At 33.1% G+C, this 15,509-nt stretch overlaps 1 long non-coding RNA gene across 2 annotated transcripts; it reads left to right on the top strand.

Moving 5' to 3' along the window:
• The first annotated feature begins 5,916 nt into the window (after positions 1–5,916).
• LOC140038666 (uncharacterized) lies at positions 5,917–6,652 on the top strand. 2 transcript variants are annotated; one of them, XR_011842239.1, is made up of 2 exons: positions 5,917–6,142; positions 6,289–6,652. It is a non-coding gene; the product is annotated as an uncharacterized lncRNA (long non-coding RNA). The 2 variants fall into 2 exon arrangements; XR_011842240.1 differs by having other exon boundaries at positions 5,917–6,146.
• Positions 6,653–15,509: the final 8,857 nt, after the last annotated feature.

Below are 15,509 nucleotides of genomic sequence, written 5' to 3'. Positions count from 1 at the left end.
ATAAATAATATAAAGGGGCTGTTATTAAGCTATTTCTCAAGATGATCTTTTTAAAATTATTTTTGAGTGGAAGAACTCTTGCTTTGGCATTGAATATGCTACAAGTTATATGCTTTAATTTGCTGAAAAATGTGTTTCCATGTACTTATATTAGCTTTGGGATATTGTCAATATTTTTTTGTATTTGGATATGACATTTAGATCCTAAATAACCAAGTTACTTATTGCAGACTACTAGTCATCTAAAATAAATGCCCTCCATACCATGATCCACTTAGTGTGGAATTTGCATCATATTCTATAAAAAAATATGATAAATAGTAGGGGCCTATAATCTCTAAGGCTAACGTAGAATTTGATTTACGTGATAGTATGCATTACTACACCTCTATCTTGGAAGGTGAAAGACTTTAATGTATTTTAAAATTTTCTACCATTTTGATGTCTCATGTGCAACTCTTGATAAATGGATTTTTCAAATAAAACACATTGTTTGTAGAAGTGGTGAAGAAATAGGGTGATATCATTTTACTTGCTCAATATATAAGCATAACATTATTATTGTTTTTAGATTTATTTTAACTCTCATTTTGAGTTGTGCAGACTAGCACTCATTGAAAAGGATGACTTGCTGTGAAGGTACTTGAAATTTTTTTGGCATTTTTGCAACAGCAAAAATAACCATGGATTTTTTTTTTTTTTTTTTTTTTTTTTTTTTACAATGGCTTCTAGTACACCACTAGACTACTGATCATTGAGAAAAAAAATTGAATATGAGCAAATATACGCCTACACTATTTGGCAAATATAAATGGATCAGAAATTTTCTCATCGAAGATTGGTTCCATGTATTTGTACTACTAAGAGATTGTTTGAAAAAAATTCAAGAATATCATAACTTTGCTATTTTATTTGTGTTGAAAAAATAAATCTCAAGTTGGAGCCGAGGATATGATATACATCGAGGGGGATAAGACAAAAGCCCAACATATGTTAAAATCACCTATGAGGATATAACCACCTAGGGACTAGAGAACATAAGAACTAGGTTGGAGACAAACAAATCATAGAGTGGTTTGATTGATTAATATGCACTACTTTGATTATATTGTCTATCCCTATGATGTAAGTACATTTGTGATCCTATGATGATAAGTGAGGTTGGGATTTTTAATCCCTTAATGAGCTCTATAGCTCTTATATGAGAGTGGAAATAAGGCCGCTTCCTATGAGAATTTGGGTTGGTTCTTTAGAGCACTCATGAAAATCGGGATAAAGCACAAGGCCATAAACATGCTAGTTTATGAAACTTGTTTTAGAACAATGAAAGGTTCATTTGTGTGATACGATTCCACGTGCCATCAAGTTGTCATCGTTTAGAGGCTAAATCCACTTTGACTCTAGCATGGGAATTATTGAATATTAAGTACAGGTTTAAAGGCATTGCCACCTTCATTATACATGAATTTTTAATTTTTGCCCTTTTAAGTGATGAGTATTGGATATTATATTTTGTATTAAAATAAGGGGGGGATTGTTGGATATTTTAATAAATAAAAAAAATATCACATATTTATTTTGAATTCAAATTCAATAAATTACAAATTCTTTAAATAAATTTTCAGCTACAAATTGAAACATTCAAAAGTGTAACTTATGAGATTTATGTCTGGCATTTATAACTTATGTAATGATAAGATTTTATGAATTCATTTAGTGAATTTTTTATCGTTGTACAATGAACCTAGACCTTTTTAATTTGTAGCTGAAAATATGAGGTATTCATTCCACTTAATGTTAGTATTTTAATACTTCTAATTTTTCAGCCTATAAATGGAGGTTTCTAGCAACCAAGACAGACAAATTCTTTGTTATCTCTAGACTATTTTCTATTTTTCTTTCACTATTATTAGAACTTATAAGGCAAAAAACAGTGTTATGTGAGGTTTTTGTCTTACTCCAATAATGTAGATTGGAGTAGATTACAGTGAGGAAAAGGCTAGGCTATTATATCCGGGAGGTGATATGCTGAGACCTACTACACCAAAAGATATTCCGTAGGGGCATGAATCGTTTTAAAGAGAGCGACCTAGTTCGCACCTCAACTCATGCCTAATTAACTTTTTATGGTACAAATTATTTGCATTTTTTTATGCAATATTGAGGTATGAAATTTTTGTTAATTTCTTTGTTAAATTTTATTAGAGAAATTATTATTACTTATATGAGTTATTTTGGTCAAGAACCATTAATATTTTTATGGTTTACAATTAAAAGTTCATACCATATGACAAACAAATCTTGTATTTTATTTTTGGAAAAGATTCTAACCTGATCTTTTATGATTAGGCTGTTTAATGTATATTAAACTAAATTTGAATCCTACCTATTTAACTTCACATCTTTCGATGGATAAAATCATATTCAAACTTACACTCAAGTTCAAACCACTAAACTATAAATAATATAACAAGTTACATGATAACTGTTTGATTTTATTATAATCGTTTACACCCGTATTTGATGACAACTAGGTATAACTTTCTAATTTTTAATGTTTTATTTTATGTCCACAGTTTGAGAAACCTATACATAATTAAGCATTGGAGTGATTTTCCAAAAAAAAAAAAGAAAGTTCACCTTTAGCTTTTTTTTTTTTTTTAGCTTTAGCTTTAGATTTCATGTTTGACATTTTCACCCATCAAAACTTTGAGATCTGATTCTAAAATGAGCAGATTCCTTTTATCTTCGCATTTTCAGTCAAAACCAAAGCTGGAGTTAGGTTCGGATCCAAATATAACACAACTAACAAGCCTATGCATAACCTTTTGATGTCTCTACTTTAGACCCTTGGAATTTATAAGAACAAAAAAAATGTATATTTGGCATTCTTCATGTGCAAATGGTCCATAATTGTTAAATAATTGGGTTTTTTCATAAAAAATAAAACAATAAAAAAGAAAAGGATACGAGAATATAACGCTCACAAAGAGTCAGTCTATGATTCATATGCCCTTTTGTAACTCAACCTGTGCTCATAGAGTCCCCTTCCTTTGTGTACACTTCTTGTGGATATAGTCAACCTTGTGACAAATCACGTGTGCCGACCAAATTGCAATTGTCTAATGTAGTTCCCAATATTTCTCATCTCAAAAACAAGCATAATAAATATCAGAAAACACTGAGAATATCTACACCATTTTTAACTATACTAGTGGGAAAAGCGCACTATATAAGTGTGCAAATTTTCAAAAACAAAAAGTGCAAAATTATTATAATATAAAAAAAGGAAAAGGACACATATGCATATAGTGACATGTACAAGTCTGACAAAACCTCCAATAACCGCCAATAACTTTTGTATTTCTTTCTTTTGATTTTTTTTTCTTTTATTTTGCACGAATATAAGGTGGGGCATTAAAAACACCAAAAATACAAAACAAAACGAGCAACTTCTTGCATGCTCATTTTTCTTTTTTTTGTCACACTTTACTTTTCTATAATTGTTTTTGCTATTAAACGAGCTCAGATAATTACCAATACACTTCTTCAGAGGGGAAGCAACATTTATATCTCTGATGAATTTTGTAGTACACTTTTATAGAGAGGAGTCTCTGATGAATTGTGCGCACTTGAATTTTTTTTTTTTTTTTTTGGATATATAGCGGTATAGGAGTAACGTCTTATTACTATTTGTACTTTAATAAAGCAAAAGTCAAACCTTTGCTCCAATAGATTTTCATTTTTGATTTGTTCCAATAGATTTTCATTTTTGATTGATCAACATATTCTAATCCAAATATCATCTCCAACCTTTTCTGAAGAAGTCCCGCAATTCACGTCAAATACTCTGCGCAAAATCACATTCCATTCGTTGACCAAATAAAATCTTTATCAATTAACTACTATTAAAATCGTATCAAAATTTGGAAAGATAGGTGAATTTCACGTCCTTCGACTTTCAAAATCATATCTTGTTCTGATGTGCTACCGGAAGACTCCACTGTAGATTGTTTAATTGATCAAAATAGCAGGAAATGGAAATGTCGCGCCTCATTTTTCGCTATGAAAATCGTATTTACAAAAGATATGATTTTTATTGAAAAATAAGTAAAAAGGACATAAAATGGGACTTTAAAAAATGCGATAGTTTGGATCCAAAATTGAGTCCAAAAGGGATTTGTAAGAAAAATAGGAGTCGCCACTTGGTATTGAATTTGGGTGTACCAAATCACCCAAAAATGTTTTTAACAAAAACAAGAATAAAACTCTTTTCAACAACTCCAGGTCTTTAAAAATAAGAGAAAATGAGTTCGGAGTTCACGATTGAATAAAGGGAAGGCAAATGTTCAATTGATTCGAATCTAAGGCACCCTTTCAACCTATTCTAAATTAGTTGCGAGATTAGTCGAAATTTTCTTAATCTAACCCTTAAATTTATCACGTTTGGATGTTTCCTACATGGATGCAAACCTAAATTTATAGAAAATATCAAAAGGGACAAAATTTCTATTCAAGGGTTTAATTGATATCAATCGCATTAATTGCGAGGGCCAAAATAATCCCTTGAAAGGGTCATGAGTATGTGAATAATAAAATTCAAAGAAAAGAAAATTAAATTAAATTGTATATCTAGATATAAGTGGTCAAAGAATAGAGATGCAATACAATGGGTACGGGAAGCAAAAACTCGTGACATAATTTTCTTATTCAGAGATTAATGGGCTATTTAAACTAAAAGTTATAATCACCCATTTCCCATGTACAAAGAGCAATTCTTCTAATCTAGTCAAGCAAATGAACTAAATTATCTTGTAATTTCTTAAATGAGGTGGAATCCTAAATAATATGATTAACATATATAGAGGGTAGAGGGTAGAGGATAATATAATAGGAAATATCATGCAAATAAGAGAAAAAATGTGCATGAAAATGTAATAAATGTCATGCAAGAGATGAATCTAACGCATGAACGATCTAAGGGTTTAGCGTTGGACTAACTTATTTCTAAAGAACCTTACTAGCATTGGACTATCAAGTAGGCGGAAGGAGAAGCCACAACTAGCGTTGGACTAGTGTGGTGACGTCATGCATTAATAATACATAGTAAAACAAATAAGACATAAATTAAAACAAATAAACACATAAGAACACGTAGCACGTAACACGTAAATATAATATTTAGATGCAAAAGTTCTAAGGAAAGCAGATAAAACATATAACACATAAGCCACATAAAAACACAAATCCTACCTATTACAACGGAGAATCAAACTACAATCTAAAATCGGAAAATATAAGAAAATAAACCTATCTATTCTATCTATTATAATAGGAGACCTAATTACAATCTAAAGTGGGGAAAATATGATAAAATAAATCTATTAATCCTATCTATTACATTGATCTATCTAATTACAATTTTTTGCAAAAATATTACATATCTATTACATCTTGAGGTATTTAAACACCTCTCAAATAATTATGAAATTAACTAAACAATCATAAAAAATTTGAATGATCATTTGAATCAAATAAATAGCTAAGCATATAAAAATGGGAGAACTGCACCAATCGTCCCTCACATATCACAGATGTGAAAATTTAGTCCCTCAGAACAAAAATGATCAGTTTTAGTCTCAAACAAACAAAAAATGATTACCTTTAGTCCATTTTCACTTTTCCGACCAAATTTTGGCCGGAACTCACTGGGTCCATATGCAATGCCCAATTTTGAAAAGGTAAAAGTGGCAAATCACCTTACTGTTGACCACAAATGTGATGCTAGTACCAAAATTGCCATAACGCTGCACTTAGTGTCGTACAAAGGCAACAACATAGTAATGCAAAATGTATTAAGACCAGGATCTGTCATTTTCCTAATCCATGCCATCGCTTTCTCTTACCATACACTTTGTTTTTGGGTTATTAGCATAATAATTTGTTCTTCTTAATTGCCACTCTTACTATTATTCCCTCAAACAACACAATACAAAGCCCACACTAAAATACAAAATCACACCTATTTCGCCTCTTTCCTTTGCTCTTATTCTCTTCTCTCCCTCTATTATTCTTGTACAGAGTCAAAGCTACTATGGGGTGGTCAAGAATGGGAGAGGAGAAGAGACTCGTGAAGAGGCCAGTAAGTACGTTGTTTTGTTTCTTCCTTTTTTTTTTTGGGCTTTAATGCTGTTTTCTATAGTGACTTTCTCTATCGATTCCGGGTGGGTTCTCTGATTTAATTGCTATGCTGATACTTTTGCTACAACTTTGCGCTGATTTGTTCAGTATTCATCACTTGTTTCGACCGTTTGCGCTAATTCCGGGTGGTTGTTGTGCATTACTTGCTGTGCTAATTCTGTCGTGCTCAAGTCTTCTTCTGGAGTTTGAATCCATCTTATAGTCAAGATCCGGCCGATCCCAGCTTCTAGTTTTAACTGTAGCTTCTTCAATTGTCTACATTGTAGTTTCATGGCCACAATTTACCTACTAGTGATAGATTCTGGGATTTTTATTTTTTATTTTTTTGCTACCAAGGCTTTTTTGCAATTTTTTCTTTTGGTTTATTTGGTTTAAATGAAGGACTCGTGTTTGTCTGCTAGTTGAACTGGTCTTGTACTCTTCTCTGTTAATATGAACTATTGTTGGGATATTCTGTTTTCGGCTAGTTTGGGCATATATTCCTCTCTTGCTCCAACGTGGTACTTGGTAACAAGGTCATTATCTAAACTTGGTAAATCGTATGCCTGCGGTAATGGTGCTTGCACCAGCACTAAAATTTGTTTTATCTACTTCTTTGATCGTCTTCATCTCATTAAGTTCAATCCTTTCTTTATGCTTTCCCTGCATATTCTTTTAATCTAGCACAGTGGAATACGCCAATGCTATACTGTTGAATTGCTGGGTATTAAGATTTTGGGTTGAGATGAATTGCAAATAATGGTGGGTTAGTTTTTGTGTTTTTTTATGAATGTTTAACTAAAGTTTTGTACAGTTGGTCCCTCCAATAATTGGTCAACGGTGATTTGCCACTTTTACCCTTTAAAAATTGGGCATTGCAAACCGGCCAAAATTTCTTCGGAAAAGTGAAAAGGGACTAAAGGTGATCATTTTTTGTTTGTTAGGGACTAAAACTGATCATTTTTGTTCTGAAGGACTAAATTTTCACATCTGTAATATGTGAGGGACGATTGGTGCAGTTCTCCCTATAAAAATATATAAACACATAGGAGCACGTAGAAGCACATAAGAACATGTAATTGATATTTAAATAATAATAGGGTACCTCCCTTTTGAAGTGGTGACTAAATGGAGCCAATTGCCCTATTTATACTCAAAATGAACAAAAGAATCATGGCATCAATTTAATTGTCAAACATAAAGAAATTTATGAACATCTAAAAATTACAAGTTAAATATATCCAAAAGTAACATAATTAACTGTTAAAGTAAAGAAACAATTATAATAAAGAGAGTCAAAATTCACTAGTAGGGGTGGTAATTTCCGACACGATCTGAAAACACGACATGAATCTAACACGAAATTAATGGGTTTGGGTTTAGATTTTGAGGATTCGGGTCAGACCCGATAAACCCGAAAAAAAAAAGGGTCCAAATCGGGTTGATCCGCTAACCCGTTTCTAAAATAAAAATAAATAAATAAATATTAAAAACTTATTCAAAGACTAAATAGTAAATACCACTGCACACCAAAACAACAATTCACATTCATTTGACTTGGCCGGCCCTATTAATTTTTCTAGCTTGTAGGTGGACTGTTTAAGCAGCAGCCAAGGAAGAAAATTTGAAAAGTTGCCCAAATAGTCAAATGTTGTCACCTGATCCTCACCCAAAGCCGAAATCTTTCTTCCTCTTAACAGTTCACTACTTCACCTAACCTAAATCTTTCTTCCCCTTTTCTTCAAAACGGCAAAACCAGAAAGGGCTGCCTTGCCCTTCACTAGTTCACCTCACGGTTCTCACCTCATCACCTGTCACTAGCAGACGGCGGTTACAAGCAACGGCTTTTCTTCTCTGAGGTCTGAGCAGCAAGCAATTCATGATCTAGATCGATTATTGAAGAAGCGAAAAATGTATGCAGATTTACTGATTTAGATCGAGCTTAGCTTCTGCATGTTTTAGTATTTTGACCATCATATTGTTGAACTAGTTTTCTTTTCTATTCTCTGTTTCAGAGATGAAGAAAAAAGAAACAGGTGTTGTTATTCTTAGCCAAGGTAGATGATTTGGTCTTAAATTCATTGTATCTGATTAGCTGCCTTGTGTTGTTGCTAGTGGCAATTTGCAAGCCAAATGCAACAATTGAACCACTGGGATTAGTTTCTATTCTTATGGTGTTTTTTTTTTAGTTTGGAATTGATTCTGTTAAAAATCATAGCCAATAAATCAGTAAAATGAAATTAAATTTTGGGTCGTTTTGGGTCAACCCATTTGACCCGTCAACTCGAAAATTTTGGGTTCAGGTATCCTGACCCGTTTCAGGCTAATGGGTCAGGTTTGGGTCAGCGAATTTTTGGTTTTCTCGGGTTTTAACTCGACCCGTCAATCCGATTTGAACCCGATTGCCACCCTTATCACTAGGGATTGAATTGCAAAAATTTAAAACTTTTGCAATCAAAAAATATTTTTCCAAAGTTTAGGGGTCAAAATTAAATAAAAGATAAAATTCAAGGATCAAAATGTAATTAATTTAAGGGTCTAAGTGAAAGAAATTTAAAATTTTCTAGGTCATAGTAAAATTACTCAAAAAATGATGGGCTAAAGTGTAAAATTCGTTTATCTGATTTTTGTAAGAAAGGGCTTTAGGCCATTTATTTTTATTTGCTTGGGCCGGACGGCTTCGGGCCAAAGGAAAAATACGGGCTATTTTCATCAAAACAGAAGAAAGTCCAAGAGTAAAAATTATTCCTAAGCCCAGACGAAAGCCTAGAAAAAGAGACCTCTAGCCCAACCGAAAATCAAGAAACAAGCCCCCCACAAAAAAAGAACCAGCCCAAGTCTTCTTCTTTTTTTTTCTTCCTTTTCTTTGTTTTCCTTTCTTTTCTTTTTCCTTCTCTTCTTTTTCTTCTTTTTTCTTCTTCTTCCGCTCCGGCAGGGCCAAAGCCTCAGCCGCTGGCTGCCGGCAAATTTTTCGATCACAAAATTTCACCAAAATACACCCCCACTCGATTTTTCGCGTAGAATCCATTTTTGGGTTTAGTTTTTACTAAAAAATGAACCGAAAGTGGTGAAAATGCCAAAAAATAGCCCAGTTTTTATTTTTTTGAAATCATTATAACCTTCACCAAAAATCATAAAATATATTCCAATATACTCCTTATGATTTTTACAACATAACTATAAGTTGAAATCAATCAAAAACAACAACAATATGACAAAATTAAAGCAAAACAGTCCAAAAATAAAGAAAAATTGTTCATATACTTCTAAGGTTCAAAACTTCAAAAACTTTGGATAACCAAACATTTTCGGACCTATACTAGCTAATGGTCATCGATTTTGACAAAAAAATACATGCACAATATTCAGCTTTTTAATTCATTTTTTCATTTGAGGATTTTTTCAAACACTTGGCATACATACACAAAATTTATTTCTTTTCTCATTAATCTAGTTTATGTCTTGCCTAACAACACAATGATAACAAAACCAGCAAGAGAAAGAAATAAATTAACAACTAGACATGCTTATAATATAACTAATTAAAAAAGAAAAGGCTGGAAAAAGAAATTAAAAAAAATAAAGGGAGATACCTCAATGAGAGTATTAGTCCCTTGTTAAAATTTTTGATGAAATTTCCAAGCTTCAATCCAACCGGTTGCTGCCCTTTTTTTATGTTATGTGTGAGTGTGTTGGGAGAAAAAAAATGGCCGAGAGTGAGTGAGCTTGAGGGGGTAAGTTGGAGTCTTTTTGTCTTCTCTTCTTGCCTTTTGAGGGAGAGGCCGAGAGCTTGGTCAAGAGTTGGGGTAAGTTGGTTCTTGTCAAAAGTCAAAGAAATGAGTAGAGTAGTTTTTGTCAAATGATGAATTTTGTCCCAAATGAAAAGAAAGGTAAATAGAGGTTGAGTGTAAAAATGGATTAATAGTGCATTTGGTGAAACAAAATGATTAGGATGATTTTTTATTTCTTGATTTTCTTTTTTTGTTGTTGTTTTCTTCTTTTTTTTTGTGTTTTGTTTTTTCTTTTCCTAAAACAAACCTGTAAAAATGAGAAAAATGCACAATAAAATGCAAGAAAATAAATATCTCATTAAATAGAAAAAATTCAAGAAAACATTAAAAATTGACAAAAATTTGGTATCTACAGCTTGTCCCTCTTTGTCCAGAATTTCGAAGAAATTCAAGACAAAGACGTAGACACCAAATTATTTACATGTTTATTCTAACTGCACCTGAGCTAAAATAACAAGCCAACACTTGATTAAAATTATTGAACAAAATGATGCAATGATGTTGTAAAAGACGTGACCGAACTCGTGTAGAGTTGCCTACATATTCCGTCAGGAGAATCATGTCAAATGTAGTTCGAATATAAATGAACCACAATAAAACAAGTGCATTGACTATTTGTGATGTTTGCAGGGTCGAAAAAGTTTGAACTCTTAGAACTTCTAAACATGAAACACAAAATGAATGAGAAAGTACAGTTATTAATCAAAACAGTCAAAAAAAGTAAATTATCATAATTAGAAAAAGATGCGTGGAGGGACGCGGTTACGCTCCAAGAAGGGAGACAGAAAGGTGCGCGGCGGACGCTGAAACTCGCCAACAGAAAAAATTAAATTTGATTTGTCAAGAATCTAGACTGTTCAGTGGAACTGAATCCAAACCCAAACGCCTAATAAGAAAATGAAAATATACTCGAAACCTAGATAATTAGTGGGATAAAATAACAGATTAGTGGAATAAAATTCGAACCCAATTAAATAACAGATTTGTGGGATAAGACTCGAGCCAAATTAAATGCCAGATTGGTGAAACCCAATTAAATGCAGATTGGTGGGATAAGACCCGAACCCAATTAAATGCAGATTGGTGGGATAAAACTCAACCCCAATTAAATGCATATTGGTGGGATAAGACCCGAACCCAATCAAATGCAGATTAGTAGGATAAGACCCGAGCCCAATTAAATGCAGATTGGTGGGATAAAATTCGAACTCAATTAAATACATATTGGTGGGATAAAATTTGAACCCAATTAAATAACAGAAGAAATGAAAATGCAAGTCATGTACTATCAAATTGGAAGATTAAAATGCATGTTGCTCAAGAATAATAAATAATGGCAAACTTACTTGGTGGACTTACAACCTTCTTGATTTTTCAAACTTTAAAGAAAAGGAATAGTGATTCTTCTTTCCTTTCTTTGGAAATGTACAGTCAAGTTTGGAGCTCAATCCTTTTACAATTTACCCCAGTAGAAACATGCTTAACTAAATCGGTGTTGTATCACATAATTTCACCTACAAAAGGAAAAAACAAGAAACAACTGTGATGAAAACACTACCACCACCATGTGATCCCTTTGCCTTGAAAATCGTGTAAATATGAGTTTCAATATCGACAAATTACTCCCTTAGATTTGGTCCACAACCTCTCCAGAATCTTTGCAACTTTCTAATATCAATTATCCCTACTTTATTATCATAGGGCCTTCAATTTCATGACTCTTCTGGGATAAATTATAGGGGATTATCTTTTGAATGAGACCCAATAAATGAGAAATATAAATAATTAAAAAATGTATTATTCGTTGTGCAATGATGTTGATATGAAATAAACAATGATACAGGATAAATAAATAGAATAGTAAATAGAATAGCAAGATAAAATTGTTGGATTTATGAACATGGGTCCAATGATCAAAAGTTTGATACATATTTGGAGGACGGCCTTTCATAAAAAAAAAAATGCTCCATTTGACCTCTTCAACATCATCTATTTTGGAATTCATTGTCGGCAAAAGAATAACAGAATGAAAGAGACCCAAATCAACACAATCACCAGCTTTCAGACCTCAACATTTTGTCCTTCGTTCATGATCCTCTTGTATTTCAAAACCCTATCTTAGCGCCCTTTCGGATTTTCACTAAGGTTACCCTCACCCTTTTCTCTTTTTTCTTTTTGTTTTGTTTTGTTTTGTTTTGTTTTGTTTGTTTTTCCTTTCTCTCTTTTTTTTTAAAAAAAAAGAAGATGCCCGTTCAAGTTTTCACCTTGAGACATAGACAAGACAATTTTAACCCAACTGTATCAATCCAGCCATATGGTGGCAATTAATGGCATCAGTGAGACAATCCTCTCTGACATGTTTCAGAAAGTTGTATTTACATTATTTGCCAATTAATCAAGGAAAATTTTCCTCAAAGTACTGTAAAAGACGAAAGTCGGTGACTTTTGGCTCTTGTAATTAGGATCAGATGGAGTATTAAAGGAAAGGTTAAGATTTGAAAGTGGATCGTATGATGGATTTGGAATAATTTGACATAGCATTCTTTCAAGAAAACTTGCTCTGGTGTAGGGCTGGAAAGAAATAAAAATTTTACTCCAGTTTAATTCTAACCGAACTTCTCTATTTTTCTTTTCTTTTTCTCTCTTTTTTTGTTCTTGTTTTTCTTTCTTTTTTCTTTCTTTTTCTTCTTCTCTTTTTTTTTTTACAAAGAAATAAAATTGTTCCAATATGGGGTTTGTGATCTCAAGGGGCTACCAAGTGAAAAGGATAAGTTATTCTGAAAAGTTAAAAAGGAAAAATTAAGGATAAGATATCGAAGTGGAAAAAAGGAAAGAAAGTCTGCTTTAAGCTCGTCCCTTGTAGTAATTTTAAAGAAAATTTGTTTTTGAATAATCAAATGAAAAAATTTTTGCTCATGTTTGCATTGATTGGTTGAGAAAAAATTTGTCCGTCTATTTCTATAAGAATAAGTGCTCCTCCGGGTAGTACTTTCTTAATAATGAATGGTCATTGCCAATTGGGAGCAAACTTTCCTTTAACCTCCTCTAGCATTGGAAGAATTCCTTTTAAAACCTTATCTCGGACTTCAAACAAACAAGGCTTAGCTTTTTTGTTATAAGTACGAGCCATTCTTCGCTGATAACATTGTCCGTGACAAATGTCATTCAACCTCTTTTCATCAATTAGAGACAACTGCTCATAGCGTTCCCTGACCCATTCATCTTCTTCTATTTGAGCTTCCATTAGAATGCGTAAGGAAGGAATTTCAACTTCTGTAAGCAATACTGCTTCCATTCCATACATAAGAGAGTAAGGAGTTGCTTCGGTGGAAGTCCTAATCGCCATTCTATATGCCATCAATGTATAAGGCAGTCTTTCATGCCAATCCCGGTGTGCTTCTATTATCTTTCTAATGATCTTTTTCAAATTCTTATTTGTGGCTTCCACAACTCCATTCATCTGAGGCCTGTAAATAGCATAATTTTGATACCTGACCTTAAACTATTCACATAACCCATCCGCCATATCATTATTGAGGTTGTTAATATTATCACTGATCAATGCTTCCGGTACGCCAAAGCGACAGATGATGTTATTTTTCAAAAAATCTGACACCACTTCCTTAGTTACATGCTTATAAGATACGGCCATCGAATTCCAAAATGGTGACATTCAAGGGTCAAGGATTTTATTTGTAGCCATCTGAAAATAAATAAAACATACGTAATAAATAAATAGAAAATAATTTTAAAGTGCAGGAGAAGTCCTCAATTCCATTGAATTCAAAGTTCACCGAAACTTCACAAAATGACAAATATATAGATATGATTGCTATTTAAAGATATCTAACCCAAACCTTTATTTTCGTTTCAGTAATTTCCTTGGATGAATCAAGCTATATTAACTGAAACGAAAATAAAGGCCCAAAAAACAAAAGCAAATTCTTTTTGACAAAAGATCCAGACTACAGCCCTATCTGGATATGAATCTATACCAAAAGACAATCCCCTTAAATTTATCGAAATTTTCTTCAAGAGGGAAGATAACCAGCAGTCCAATTTTGAACGGTTCTTTCAGAAATCAACAGAAACTCTGAAACCTCTGATGACCCTTCCTTGCAAGTAACCCAACGAACAATTGTGATACATCTATTTCAACCTCTTCAACAAGATCCTCCTTCTCCGACATGATTACCTCTTTTTCAAGCACAAGAGATTTTGACTTTTTCTCAAAAATATCATCTATATTTTTAGTCATGGATTCTTCAGTAGACAGCAGTTTTCTCATTCTCACATGATCAGCTTCCATTATGTCAAACAGCTCAGTTTCATCTATAATGAACTGCGTGGGGTCGACAAAATCTTTATTAGCAATGATAGCCCCTACTGTGCTCCCATGATCAGGTAAAGGATTCTTACTGATATTTGGTCTCTGTTCTCCCTTTCTTCTGAGAAGGATGTCTCCAGAGTCAATCATATCGTGAACTTATGTTTTCGAGCCCAACAATTGATAGTGGTATGACCTGAACTTCCAGAATAATAAGCACATATTGATTGTGGATCATAACCGGTAGGAAGACCTTTGGGATAGAATTTGAGAGGAACGGTGCCAATTTTTCTAGCTACTTTTAATTGCTCATACAATTAATCAATGGGTCAACGCAAATTGGTGAAGATTTGAAATTGCTTTTGAGTTTGAACTCCGCTGGTTTGAAAATGATTTTGAGTGGAATTATTATTTTGTAGGGTTGGTCTGGAATGGTAAATGGGACGACGGTGATTTTGAAAGATAGGTTATGAGGTTGGAGGTAATGGTGAGGTATTCAAGTAATTTGATTGGGAATGATGGAATTAGACAGTAGTGTGATAAACTGATTGATAGTTAGGGTAATGTGGGTAAGGGATAGAATAGATGGGATGGTTTCGGATTTTGGGTCTGAAAAACTGGCCTAGATCCCATATAAAAACAGTTTCTCCTTCTTTCTTTTTAAACGGGGGTTTTTTCCCATTGTTGCTTTGATTCTGTAGAGCATCCAATTGCAACTTCAATGCCGATACATTAACAATCTTTCATGCCTTGATAAATTCATTGTGCTCCTCCAACTTATTAATAATAGCAGGAAACGAACTTCCAGTCATGCGAAAGATTTCTTCAAAGTAGGGTGGATCATGAGCCTTGATGAAAGTACGAACAATCTCCTCCTTAGTCATAGGAGGCTCCACTTTGGCAGCTAACTTTCTCTACTTCTTTGCATAGGTTTTGTGGTCTTCCGATGGTTTTTTTTTTGTACCCTCAAGTGTTGTTCGCGTCGGTGCCAACTCACAGTTAAATTCATATTGCTTTACAAAAGTTGTTGACAGATCCAACCAAGTCTTGACCTCTCCAGACTTCAATTTTGAATACCAATCTAGGGCAACTCCCTCCAAACTTTTCGAAAATAGATGCATAGGTAAATTTTCATCATGCACGGGTTTACCTAACTTATTGGCAAACATTTTGAGATGTGTCTTAGGATTTTCAGTTCCATCATACTTACT

Source organism: Coffea arabica, chromosome 3e, assembly GCF_036785885.1.
Source record: "Coffea arabica cultivar ET-39 chromosome 3e, Coffea Arabica ET-39 HiFi, whole genome shotgun sequence".
NCBI classification, from domain to species: Eukaryota; Viridiplantae; Streptophyta; class Magnoliopsida; order Gentianales; family Rubiaceae; genus Coffea; species Coffea arabica.
The sequence above is the reverse complement of the archived record's forward strand: the minus strand, read 5'-3'. Positions and strand labels throughout refer to the sequence as shown.